Source organism: Lactuca serriola, chromosome 8, assembly GCF_051521515.1.
Source record: "Lactuca serriola cultivar US96UC23 chromosome 8, Lser_US96UC23_V15, whole genome shotgun sequence".
Taxonomy (NCBI): Eukaryota; Viridiplantae; Streptophyta; class Magnoliopsida; order Asterales; family Asteraceae; genus Lactuca; species Lactuca serriola.
The window spans coordinates 153,912,899-153,928,097 of NC_136415.1; the positions used below are offsets into that span (position 1 = coordinate 153,912,899).

At 30.8% G+C, this 15,199-nt stretch overlaps 1 long non-coding RNA gene across 1 annotated transcript; it reads right to left on the minus strand.

The window, feature by feature from the left end:
• Positions 1-9,712: 9,712 nt before the first annotated feature.
• LOC145070493 (uncharacterized) lies at positions 9,713-10,088 on the minus strand. The gene is made up of 2 exons (XR_013689965.1): positions 10,005-10,088; positions 9,713-9,897 (listed from the first exon to the last, which is right to left on the minus strand). It is a non-coding gene; the product is annotated as an uncharacterized LOC145070493 (long non-coding RNA).
• Positions 10,089-15,199: the final 5,111 nt, after the last annotated feature.

Below are 15,199 nucleotides of genomic sequence, written 5' to 3' on the forward strand. Positions count from 1 at the left end.
ATGTATTAAAGTTTTAAATTTTTATATTAAGATTTAAATTTTATACATTAAACGATAATTGAGTATATTAAATGATGAATTGACTACATGTTGCTGTGATTTTTTCTTTAATAATTTTTATAATAAAATATGAATGACTTATGTAAAAAAATTTGTATTAATTTCTTGTAAATATATTTATTTTTAATGTTATATAAGTATGTAAGAATGCCTTAGTTTTTATAATTATTTTGCATTAAATTCAAAATGGATGAATAAACTAGTTTATTAAACTATGAATGTAATATTTAACATGTCATTGTCTGACTTTATATGCAGATCTCATTTGGAAGAAAGAGTTGTTGCAATGTTGGCACAGGTGGTTGGTGGTGGTAAAGTTTGGGTTTGAATTCTATGAATTTGAGAATTAGTGTAAAATAAGTTCTGTTAAGTTGTGAATTTTATGTATTAAACTGTAAAGTATAAAGTTGTATTTTATAAAAGTTTTGTGTTAAAATATAAATGAATGCATGCACGGAAGTATTAGACTAAAAAAAATTACGATTTTGCCATTTTCTTACCAAAAACCAAAAATCAGGATTTTAACAAACTTGATAATATTCACAATATATATATATATATATATATATATATATATATATATATATATAGTTATTAAATGAGGTTCTTAGGGTTGTTAATCTTTTATGGTTCTCATTTGAACCACTCCATATATATATATATATATATATATATATATATATATATATATATATATATATATATATATATATATGTTCAGGTTCATTTGAGACCATTATAATTTTGTGAGACCGTGAGACCAAATCTAAAAATAATTTTAAAATGCAAAATAAATGGAAAAATCCAAAAATTCTTTTTTTAAATATTATTTTCGGAATATTTAAAAAAATTCTTTTTTTAAATAATTTTAAATATTATTTTCGGAACTTGAATTAACTAAAAAAAATAAAAAAAATAAAAAAATAAAAAAATCCTGTTTTTTTTTAAATATACGTGAAATATTTTAATACAATATTACACTATACATATTCTAAAAAATAATTTTAAAATGTATAATAAATGGAAAAATCTAAAAATTCTTTTTTGAAATATTATTTTCGGAACTTGAATTAACTAAAAAAAAATCCCGTTTTTTTTTTGAAAAATACGTGAAATATTCTAATAGAATATTACACTGTACATATTCTAAAAAATAATTTTAAAATGCAAAATAAATGGAAAAATCCAAAAATTCTTTTTTTAAATATTATTTTCGGAACTTGAATTAACTAAAAAAAATAAAAAAAATAAAAAAATGCGTCTCAACAGTCTCACAATATATAGGTGGTCTCAAATGAACCTAACCTATATATATATATATATATATATATATATATATATATATATATATATATATATATATATATATTCAGGGAGTGGTTCAAATGAGAACCAAAAAAGGTTAAGAACCGTAAGAACCTCTAACTTTAGATGTTTATAAAGGGTTTACGGGAACCCTAAATCCTAAACCCTAACCCCTAAACCCTTTATAAACACCCTAAACCCTTTATAAACACCCTAAACTCTAAACCCTAAACCCTTTATAAACACCCTAAACCCTAAACCCTTTATAAACACCCTAAACCCTAAACCCTTTATAAACATCTAAAATTAGAGGTTCTTACGGTTCTTAACATTTTTTGGTTCTCATTTGAACCTTTACCTATATATATTGTCACACCCCAAAACCGGAACGGCGGAAACATTCTGGGGTGGATGACGTCATATCAAGTATCACAACACATGCATATAGTAATCAAAGTACAACAAAACATTGAATTAATAGTAATAACTTTACATGATTTACGTTACATTGTATCAAAGTATACAAACAATATAGTAAGTACAGCCGGGTACTAAGCCATCTTCATCAACAGCTCCGGGGGTGTACCTGTCTAATGCTAACCTGAGAATACAAGTTATTTGAAAAGCGAGTATCAACATTTTTACAAATGCTGGTGAGTTCATAAGTATTTAGTGTCATTTAGTCAAATAACGTTATGAAATAATAGTTTAAGTGTTTACAGTGCATTAGAGTTCTTTCCAGAAAATCCTATATTTTCTTTAATAAAAGCAGCCTTCTACCAAGACTGGTCAGTGTTATGTGGTAAAAAGTAGTTTTCCCTAAATTGCTATCATTATCAAAATACTGAATTTGATTATTGAGGAAAGCAAACGACATCAGGGAATAACATATGCCTCAGCAGTGAGGACTGCTGACTAAGGCAAGGAATCATAGACTCCAGGAAAATATCGAACGAACGACATGTTTGGTTCAGTCTAACAAATGGAGGCACAGACCCCAGAAGGTACCAAATGAAAGGTACAGCTGGTAAGGTCTCAAACAGTGAATACAGACCCCAGATAGTATCAAATGAAAGATACGTCTTGTAAGGTCAAAACTGTGAATACAGTGGATACGGTGAATACAGTGGAATACAGACCCCAAACAACATCAAATGACTGATGCGTCTAGTAAGGTCTAAAACAGAGAAAACAGACCCCAGACAGTATCAAATGAAAGATACGTCTTGTAAGGTTAAAACAGTGTGACTCTGAAAATGAATTACCAGCATACAGTGTAAATTGCCGGTGAAATACCGTTACCTTAAAGCCATGAATTATAAGGTAACCCGGGATACTCGTAACCATACTGACTAGAGTTCCAGACGCCCTACAAGCGTCTATATAATGTGACATTTGTCACCCGTTGGCTTGGTAGGCCGGGACTGTAGCTAGCAGTCTGGGTGCGGGGTTGTCAATCCCGTATAGATCTATACACACAATGTTCGCTCTCCCTACAGGAGACTCTGGTTACTAACTAGACGACGGAGAAGGCCATGCCTTGAAGATGCATCCCAAATAGTGGGTAGAGACTTCCAAATAGTGGGTAGTGTGTTTCTAATGTAAGTGTAGACTAGAGGTAGAGACTCTTAACTGAACCGACTAGAGCATTCCTGTACGCCCATACTCATATACATAGTATATAACTAATGAACCAAACAACCTTCGGACGGCCATCCGATCCCACCAGACCACATCTCAACGAAGAAAAGGAAATAGGGCGGACGAACCTTCCTAAGTCTTTCAATCATTACTTATATGTATCTATATAAGCACATACATACATCTAACTACGACTGAGTGTGTATCGAGTAAAAGTGATTCTTGTGAAGTAGGAGTGTCTAACAAGTGAAGTAGGAGCGGTCGCAAGTGAAGTAGGAGTGTCGAACAAGTATAAGCGTATCACGGAGTAGAGACGACATAATTGAAGTAAGAGCGTCTATCAGGTATAAGCGATTACAAGTATAAGTGAAGTAGGAGCGATATCAAGTATAAGTGAAGTAGGAACGTATCACTAAGTAAGAGCGTGAACAAGTATAAGCGTCCATCAGGTATGAATGTATCGCGAAGTGGAAACGTTATCAAGTAGAAGTATAAAAACATAGGTGTAAACTGTGGAAAACCTTTATATTTTTAAGAAAATCACGACTTGGTATTCCTTTGTGAAATAAGTTTGATGTAAAACTTTTAGAAATTCTTTGAAAATCTTTCATAAATAAGTTTAAAATGAAACTTTGATAAAACAGTAAAAGTAAGAACTTGAACAAGTGAAAACCTTTTAGAAAACCATTTATAGTGTCCTACTCGGTAAAACAGTATACAGTGTGGTAAAATCTCGTGCATGCGGGTTATCAATCACATGTGATTGATATGATAACTGGCATGTTTAACTTGTATTCCCCCCTATAAAACATGTAAAAACATTTAAAATGTTCATTCAGGGGTATGAACTCACCTGGTATAAGTAGGTCCGACGAAGGTGCTGGTTGGGCGTTCGGTGTCACGTAAGGACTCGAACACACTCAATGACCTATTTAACATATGATAACATATGTTCACATACAATTAGTATATTTAATACTAATTAAACAAATATACGCGCTCAAAGGAGCGGAAAACACTTTAGTTAAGTGTTTGGGTGTCCCGGGTAGCGTCTAAAGGTGTGTATGGCTTAGGAATCGAGTTTACTCTCCGAGAGTAAACTCTTTATGTGATGTTTACGGCCTAGGGACTAATCACCATGAGTTTACGACCGTAAACTCATGGTGAAGGGTTCGAGTGTGTTTAAGGCTTCTAGCTTGCTCAAGGAATTATTCTAGGTCCAAAACTATATAGTGTGAATGAGTTTAAGGTCTTTAAGGGCTCCAATAGGGAGTTTACGGCCCAAGGACAACTCCTAAGGTAGTTTACGGCCGTAAACTCTCATTCCTTGAGTTTTGTGAAGTTTCAAGCCCCTAATACCTTGCTAGTAATTTACAATGAAGTGTGAGGCCATTTGGGGGAATTAAAACTAACATTTGGGTGTGTTTAGGGGTGTTTACGGTCTTGACACAAGTATGGGCCGTAAACTCCTTTTACCCCTTCATTTCCTTGTGTTTAAATGATCTAGACCCTAAATGGTAAGCCCTTAATTTATGTCTTAGCCTTGGTATGAATTTAGGGCACCTTTTAACATGTTTTTATGAGTTTACGGCCCTGGAACTATTTCTTGGGAAGATTTGGCCGTAAACTCCTAAATGGAGGGTGTTTGACATGTTTAAGGTCCCCAAACTATTTTTAAATGATTCTAGGATTTATTCCAAGGCTATTGGTGGAGTTATATGGCTTTTGAACATGTAAAAATGAGTTTACTCCCCATGTTTGAGGGGTTTACGGCCCAAGCACCTTCCTTGGCCGTAAACTCTTATTTTCTCCTCAAAATTCATGATTAGGGTGTTCTAAATCCGGATTTGCAAGCCATAAGGTCGTATCTAAGTCCCAATGTTGGTTTGGAAGGGTTAAATTGCTCAAAAACCCATTTATTAAGTGTTTACGGCCCAAGCATGCTCATTGGCCGTAAACACATGTTCCAAGTCCAATTCTAAGCTATAAAAACGAATCATAATGTTTAAAGTAAGCTAGGGTAAGCGGACTTACGATTTGGAAGCGTTTGGTTGCGGATTCGGGTCGAAAATGAGTCTAGAGAGAGAGAGAGAGTATAGAGAGAGAGGGTGGAAAAGCTCCAAATGGAGTTTACTCCCCTTTATATATGGGTGGGAGTTGGAGCTCAGTTGAATTCTACCCAATACTGCCGTTAAACGAGACTTTTGGTCGCACCCGATTTAGTGGTTGTAATAATAAAACTTACATTTTCCAAATAAATGGAAATGTGTGTTATGTGTTTTTATTTCCTTTTATCATGAATTAACGGCATATTAAATATAAACAAATGAAATGTTTATTTAATTGACGACCTCAAATTAACGGAACTTTTATAAACTGGAATATTCCGTTAACGGTAACGGGGAAATGTAACGGAACAACTTGGGTTGCCATATATATATATATATATATATATATATATATATATATATATATATATATATATATATATAGAGAGAGAGAGAGAGAGAGAGAGAGAGAGGGTTCAATTGAGAAAAAAAACATTGAGAATGAGGGAATTATTCTCAGCCACATATTTATTTGCCGCAAAACACTTAGGCGTACCGTCGGAAATGAATAACGGATAAACATATGTTTTCCAACCAAACATGTTTCCTTAAACTATGTTAATCATTACCTTAATATACACAAAAACATATTTTTTTTTTCGTTTTTATTTTATTTTTAGAAAGCCTTTATTATCGAAAAATTATTTTAAATATATATCAAAATTCATAATTTTTTATTTTGTATAAATAGACATCCATATTGATATGCTTTTAAGATAAAATAAAAAATTTATTTTTTTTAGAGTTTCAGCTCTCGCTATTCATAAGTGAATAAAAAAATCTATTAGATTTTTATTATACTATATTCGTTATTCACTTATGAATAAAACATATGCGTAACTTTTTTTTATAGTTTAAGTATCGTTCATATATGAATATGACACACAATAAAGTTTTCTTACTTAAAATATATTTTTTAAATCATCTTTCATCATATATTATATTTATATATGAATAAAACGTGTATTAGTTGTTGTTATATTTTTTATTCATATATGAATAAACATTTATCAGATTTTTGTTATAGTTAATTTTTTATTCATATATGAATAAGTAGTATAAATGATACTTAAACTATAAAAAAAGTTAATTATATATTTTTATTCATAAGTGAATAACGAATGTACTGTAGCAAAAATCTGATTCATTTTTATTCACTTATCAATAACGATAGCTGAAAATATAAAAAAAATAAATTTTTTATTTTATCTTAAAAGTATATATCAATATGGATGTCTATTTGTAGAGAATAAAAAATCATGAATTTTGGTATATTTAAAATCATTTTTCGATATAAATAGCTTCTTAAAAATTAAAAAAAAACTTTGTTTTTGTATATATTAAGGTAATGATTAGCATAGTTTAAGGAAATATGCTTTGTTGGAAATACATGTGTATTCATTATCCATTTCCGCTGGTACAACAAAGGCTTTTGTGGCAAAAATAAATGAGTGGCTGAGAACGATTCCCCCATTCTCAACCATTTTTATTTTCTCAATTGAACTTACCTTTATATATATATATATATATATATATATATATATATATATATATATATATATATATATATATATATATATATATTTCAGTATAATTTGAATCTTTGTAAGTAATATTACTTGCATCAAGATTATTATGCAATATTTTTAGATATACCTCTGACATGAATTCCAGATAACAACAATTAATTCACATATAAAATATATTATTAACATAGCATACAAATAACAAGCTTTTAGCATAATTTAAAACTTTTCCAGTATTTAATAATTATATTAAAAATGTGCTCATGAAATTAATTATGCACTCACTTATATAGGTGGAAGACTCACGAGAAATTCATCTCTTTGATTGACACTTCAAATTTATCTTTAAAAAGACCTAAGTACGAATATTACAAAGCCAAAGTATTCTTTCGTATTTATAAAGTTTAATCGTTATAATGTTTTTATCAGATTTATCAATAATCATAAAAATAATGACGTGTAGATAATAAGGAACAACCAAGTAAGATCATATTAGAGGTAAGATCCATTTGGTATATAGAAATATATTGTTCGAAAAATCCATTTTAAACACCTTACATATCTGGCCTAGACAACATTCACGTAAGTAGATCGATCAGCATACCGGCTGATATTACTGATAAATCTTTTTTCTAATTTCATAACGAATATAAATATAAGTTATTTTTAAAGTATGATAAGCATAACTCAACTTATAGGATGTTTAGGGAAAAACTTGGAAAGTCGCAGGCATAACTTTGACTCTGAAAACTTCTTTTTGTCGGACTCTCTGACATTGTAGATCCTTGCTAAAGTACTCTAACAACTAAGAAGAATCAGACATGAAGGAAAGGAGGAATCCAGAGAGATTGAAAAATTTGAGCAAGAAATTAAGAAGAATTCAGTTGGTATTTATAGACTTTTGGACATAAGGTATGCGTACGTATCTTCCGCATATGAGCTTCGTTCTTGATGTTCTTTATATCTCTGACTTGTATCGACGAGTAATATAATTTTCATTTAGACTCCGTCAGCTAATTCTCATTTTAATTCAAATTTACAAATCTACAAAGATTTCACCTTGTTAACAACTTAGGGACCAAGTTTCACTCATATCTTTCGCATACGAACTCCGTTTTTGATGGTTTTTATATCCCCCACTCCGTATCGACGAATACTACAACTTTCATTTGGACTCGGTCGGCTAATTCCCATTCTATTCCGAATTTACAAATCTGCACTGATTTCATCGCACATAAAGAGTTGGGACCAAGTTTCGCTCATATCTTTCGCATACAAGCTTCGTTCTCGATGCTCTCTATGTCGACAAATTCATATACATCAACTTTCGTTTAGATAGTTTTGTCTAACGAGCGAACGATCTTTTCTTCGTACTTTGTGATATACTACTGTATTGTGTCATTACGAAAAATTATAACTTCCTCATACGTAGTCAGATCTGGGAGTTCTTGTGATGAATGATCTCATATTTACGAGGACTTCGGCTCTCCTTTTCATTAATTTGGCTAAAAGGCAACTTATCTCCGGTTCACTTTTTATGACGCATATTAACGTATTAGGTTGAACACAAAACTTAGATAAATCATAACTTTGTCATACGAAATTAGATTCGGCGTTCTTTATACATACAGAATCGTCATCACGATTACTACAACATTTATTAAGATTATTTATTCTAAATAATATTTTATTTTTACACATATTTTATCGTTCAACAACAGAATTATAAATAAAAGGATTTTCTAAAAATATTATATTCTTTATAATATTCGTTATAACATAACGTCTATATTTATAAATATGTATATTCTTCGTAGCGCGTACGAAGAACAATTATCCTATTTTTATCTAATAAAATGTATTATTATTATTATTATTATTATTATTATTATTATACTTTAAACGTTTACACCGAACTTACGAGCGTTACATACACTTAAAGCGTAATAAGTGCAACTTAATTTACAAAGTTTTCTGACAAAAGTTCGAAAAGTAGCGGACAAAACTTCGAAACCAAAAGCGCCTCGCTAACGTGCTCACAAATTTAGAAATATCAAGCTCGGGGCCAGATAAGAGTTTCCATAAAGAATTGAAATATTTTGTGTATGAAATTAGCTAGATTCGTTACCTATTTACATAGGGTGCGTCACACTTCATCAATGTGTTCAAATCCATATTGTGTCATGTGTCGTACATTCGTTGGTCTATGTTGCATGGTCGGTCGCGGCCTTCAGCCTTGCCACATGAAAACTCGTGGTGGAGCTACACCATCATCGAGACTTGGTCTCCAGACTTGCCACGTGGCGCCCTCCAGGTGCTGCCACGTCATCGTTTTTCGCGGGAATTTTTCGCAATATTCGAAAAATCATAACTTTCGTATACGAGCTCTGTTTTTTATGTTCTTTATATCAACCCGTTCATATCGACGAGTACTACAACTTTCCTTTAGACCCCAACAACAATTTCTCATTCTTTTTTAACTTCATATTTTTATAGAGATTACACTGTTAAAATCCGTGTAAAAATTATAACTCCTTCATACGAACTCCGCTCTCGATGTTCTCTATATTGATGAATTCGTATTTACGAGTACTTCAACTCTCGTTTACATTGTTTTAGCTAACAAGCAACTGATCCTCAATTCACTTTTTATGACATATCGTTGTGTCGGGTTGAATGCAAAAATTAGAAAAATCATAACTTTCTCGTACGAAATCATATTTAGGTGTCCTTTATGCTCATAGAATCGTCATTACTTCTACTACAACTTTTGTTTAGATTTTTTAATCTTATATAATGTCTTATTTTTAATGTTATTTTATCGCTTAACGATAATTTTTATATTAAGATTTTTTTTATAAATATTATATACTTACAATATTTGTCCACATAAAATGTATACGATAAATATTTATTAATTCGTAACGTGTACGAAGAACAATCATCATATTCAAGGATTTTAATTGTTCGGTTAAATATATAATAATAATAATTATTATACGTTAAATGTGCACCCTGAATTTGCAGGCCTTATAATTTCTCTCATTATAACCTATAACCCGGGACCATGAATTCATCCATAACATATAATCGAAAATTTAGTGCGAGTAAACATTTTCACATAAATAACATTTATAAAATCATTTACTACGAGTACTCGCATGATATAACGGATATCTAACCTACATCCAAATATAGTCCTTACAATAACCCATTGATCTTTTAATATTTGTAATTACGTTTTACCAGAGCCGGTCCTGAAAAATGAAATATTCTTAAAGATAACGAATAAGAAAAAAAGGGCACTTATATTTATTATAATTTTATAATTTTAAATAAAAATATATAATAAAAAAAATTAGACCTTGTACAGTTGCCCACTTTGCCCCCCTCTAAAGCCCCATGTGCTTTACCACACCTTTGCTTTATTCTCTCTAAAACTGTGATTAGATAGTATGATCAAAGCTTAAAGGTGATTCTCCTATTTATAGTACTAGAATGTAAACCGACTTGTAGATAGCTCCGTACCGTACAATTCTCAAACGTTAGCCATTCACCAAAATACATGTATACCGTTAATTAATCAATTGGATGGTACGGATTTCTGAATTTAATGGACATGTATCATTAATTGCTTCATGTCCACTTCAACCACAATTTGCATTCCTTATCTACATGGTGCATGTATCATTCTTTTTAGACAAAATTGCAAGAATGGTCCTTGTGGTATGTCAAAACTAGTAACTTTGATCCAAAATAAGTTTGACTCGCAAGGATGGTCCAATAGTTTCATTTTGTTGCGAGTTTAGTCCAAAAATTTTTAAACTTTTTATAATGACGGATTTTCCCTTGGTATTTTCCCTTTTTTCAATTTTTTTATTACAGAAATCACAAAAAGAAAAAATCTCTCTCTCTCTCTCTCTCTCTCTCTCTATATATATATATATATATATATATATATATATATATATCTCCTCGACCTCCCTCTCATCTCTAACCCGTCTATCTCCCTCGTTTCTCACTTTTCCGGCGAAGAGAGTCACCACAGTCGATTGTGGCAGCTCCTCCACCTCCCCTTGCCATGACCCACCACCATCCAACATCCCAAATCCAAATCCACAATGGGTGTTCTTCGTTCTTGATTTTAGATCTGAAATGAAACACAAAGAAATTTAACACATGTCTGGAAGTGGATTTGCAAAACGAAGAACCTTTACTTTTATCGATTTTGTTCAATTTATTAGATTAAGTTTACAAATGTTCCAAACTCAAAACACACACATATACAGTTACACATACATCAAGATTAATTTGATTTAAACAAAGGAAACAAAGCTCAATCTCATTAGCTGTGAAGTCGATTAGAACTAAAAACATACACACACAAATATGAATATGATCTCAAGAACACTCATTTTTTCTGAGTTCAAGAACAAGAACATCACATTCACAAACCCATAAATCATTTTTCCTGATCTGATGAACTGCCCTTCACCACCACCTGAATCGACATCAACAAATATTTCAAACAAACCCAACAACTACAATCTAGATAGAAGAAAAAGAAGAAGAAGAAGGAAAGAAACATAACAAACATAGCAATAACAAATCTCAACTCTAGATCACGATTTCAGTTGTTTTCTGCGGCAGACGAACAAAGTTGGGGATTTCCGACCCTTTTAGAACGAGAAATCTTAGGAGAGAAATGACCAGTCAATGAAATCCATAAGGAGAGTTATGGCTCTAGAACCGTCGCCTGAAGCATAACCACCACCACCTGAAGTCGGTAGAGGGATTTGAAGAGACACAAGAGATGACAAAAAGAGATAGAAACATAGATCGGATATCGGAGCTACAACCCTTCATAAACGTAGATCGAACAAATATGGCACCATCAGAAAACCCTTCATCGGAGAAGGCGGGGGGAAGTCTCTAGTGGTGGACAGCGCCATCGTCTTCGTCGGATAAACAAATCTGGATTTCACCTTGATCGTTTAGGAAAGCTTCGATAGAGATGACAAATTTGAGGGTAATGAGTGCTTGGTGGTCAACTGAGAAGACGGAGATGGTAGATTTGAGGGTAAGAGACGTGTCTCCGGTGGATGTGTAATTTTCCGGTGAATAAAGATTGAGTAGATCTGAGAGAAAACGGAAGTGTGGGAAGAAGATGAATAGGTCGATTCTTGGATATATATATATATATATATATATATATATATATAGAGAGAGAGAGAGAGAGAGAGAGCGGGGGAGAGAGTGAGTGTGATATTTTATTTTTGTTTTATTTTTAATTGTTTTTTAATTACATGTAATAAAACAAAAATGAAAAAGTAAACAATAAGGGCAAAATCGTCTTTACAAAATTCAAACCAAATTGGACCAAACTTGCAAGGAAATAAAATTATTGGACCATCTTTGCGAGACAAACTAATTTTGGACCAAAGTTGCTAGTTTTGACATACCACAAGGACCATTCTTGCAATTGTGTCTTCTTTTTATATACTTATCTCTTATATATCTAATAATCCATGCATACGTTATTTAGTTTGATAAACTCTTATTATTTATTTTTATTTGGACGGTAGATATACATAAATAATTGTTTAGAGTAATATCACATAAAACGTTACTTGTTTTATAATTACAAAAGGTGGTTATATATATATATATATATATATATATATATATATATATATATATATATATATATATATATATATATATATATATATATATAATTGTTTTATTTTCATAAGGTGGTTTTTGTTTTATAATTAGTATTATCGTGAAGTATCAACCAATATGTAAGTATAATTGAACCATATGAATCTAAAATTTGTAATTGATAGCTACCGATAGAACTCCTATCTACTTAGGATAGATTTCGTCCTCCAAACTATGCCAAGTATTAATAACTTAGGATAACGTCGCTTGGTTTCATTCAACTAAACTTTCAATTTGACAACATATTTAGATAGGGATTGGCTAAAAAAACACCCCATATTGTAATATGGACACCCTAATTAATTATTTAAATATTTTTATTGGCTGAAATTGTATTGTTTTTCGGAAAAACTGATTATAAGCAGTTAATTATCGGTTGACTTTTTATAAAAATGTCAATATGGTATCTAAAGGGTGTCTTGTTAGATATTATCAAACAGTTATTTTTTATAAGTTGTATATACATACTTAAGAACTTATTAAAATATCGTATATTCTTAGATTACCATCTCAATTCATTAAGTATGAAATTTTAGGATGTTATCCTAATGTTCTATTTTGTTATCTTATTGATAAAATTATATATTTCATTAAATTTCTTGTGATTTGATTCTATCGTACCAAACACACCCATAATATATTTTCACCATCAATATATCCATGTTAGAAATTTAGAATATTCATGAAATCCATTTTGTCAAAAGTACAATATTAATTCGCTAATTCACGATATTGTTTTCACAAACTGAGTGTACTCATTTTGTGATATAAGATGAACGTTGTCGTTTGGTATAGTGTGATTTTGATTTGTGATAACTTATAAAATGGTCTTTTTATACAAGTAGATTAAGCACGTCATTCTGATTTGTGATCCAAAAAATGGTACTTAAAACGATCAATATAACGAGATATTAAAAACGTATTAATTGCATGAAATATATTGGTTCTAAGAGTAGTTGAGTGTTGAATGTATAGATCATTTATGCCCTATGACACAAAATTCAAAAGATTCTATGGAGTTCTTTGAGTTGCACATGGTAGTTGCATTTAAATGAATTATATTAGGTAAATAGTAAAAAAAACATTGTAGTTTGGTTACTTTTCTGAAAAAACCACCCAATGTCTTGTTTCTAATAAATTTTTTTGATATTTTTCTACTTTTGTCCAAAATGTCGGTTTCACGGTCATCAACAGGTAATCTCATGTTGAGTTGGCGGATGTGGATGCTTACGTGGCATTTGAATTGGTCAAAACTTATAAAAAGTCAAAGGCTTGTTAATTTCATGACTTTCATAATCGTCCCTCTTCAAATCATCAAATGTGCCATGAAAGTCGGACGAATTTTAAAAGTTTGGAAGTGGGTGTACTGTACAGATATGATGGGGTGTGGGAGTGAGACTTCTTTTTCACATTCTGCATTAATGGGCCTTACTTCATACTAGTGAGATTTTCACATAATCAAGATATGATTGCGAGATGCTATGAAAGCTTGTTTAAAGTGAAGTACAAGTGTTGTGAATGACTAAACCTTGAAAGTGTGTGTAACAATGTAATGTATGATTATTGATTAAAACCAAATTTAAACCTTGTTGTTAATATTACTATTGGAAACAAACTTATTATTAATCAAAACAAGATTTAAACCTTGTTGGTAATATTACTATATATTGGGAACAAACTTATTATTTTATGATTAAACTGATACTCACTAAGATTGTGTTTGACGCTTAACTTATTTTAGGTTTATTGCAATTTAGTATTTGTTGATGTCATACAAGTAGCTTATCAACTAATTTTTTGATAAGATATTTGAGATAATTTATTGATAAGTCACCTTCGAAACTAGAAACCAGTTTTAACATATCGGTACCAAAAGTACTACATCTTTTTTTTTTTTTTGAACCGGCAAATACAAATATATAATCTACTAGTTGTGAGACCCGTATATTATACGAGTTGATTAAAACAAAATGTCAAGTACGAATGATTAAATAGAAATTTTATTTGAATTTGAAATTAAAATAAGTGAAAATTATGAGAAAAAAAACATGCAAAAAATAAATAAATTAAAATTATGTGTTTATTGTGTATTAACGGGTTAATTATAACAAAATGTTAAACATAAAGGTTTAAACTGTAAATTTATTTAAAATTTAAAATTAATGGTAGGTTTAATTTATGGAAACTAAATTAATGATATATTGAAAATGAAAATTAAAGTAATGACAAGTGGAAAATAAATATATCTCAAATTATGACAAAATGACATGTGACTAATTTTATGAGAGAATGACATGTGGCAAAGTCATTTTCATTTATTAGGGTAGATACCTAAACTAACACCTAATTCCACATATGTCCACAACGGGACTTGAACTCTCAACCTCAATAAGGAAGGGCACCACCTGATACTGCTGGGCTAGAAGCCCTTTGGTAAATATTTGTTGCGTGCATAGAAAAAATAACATAACCATGTTGCATTTTTTTTTTCGCTCAATCCTTTGATATTAAATAAGATATAAACTTCTTAATCTACTAAACGTATAAAGGAGAATAGGGTTATAAACCAATGAGATTTTGCTTTTATACATACATATACTTAAATGATGATGAAAATAAAAAAGGGAGTGTAAAGTACACGTGAGTGTGTACCTGGTTTTCAGGGTGCTTTCATTGTTTATTTATCATTGTGTGGTATCTCATTAAGCTACGTGATACGATATCTTTTACTTATTACTACTACCTCTACGTATAATTATTATGTAGGCCAATATGCACCACTGTCTTTTTATTTATCCTATTTATTACTATTTACTAGTTTACTACCTCTATATA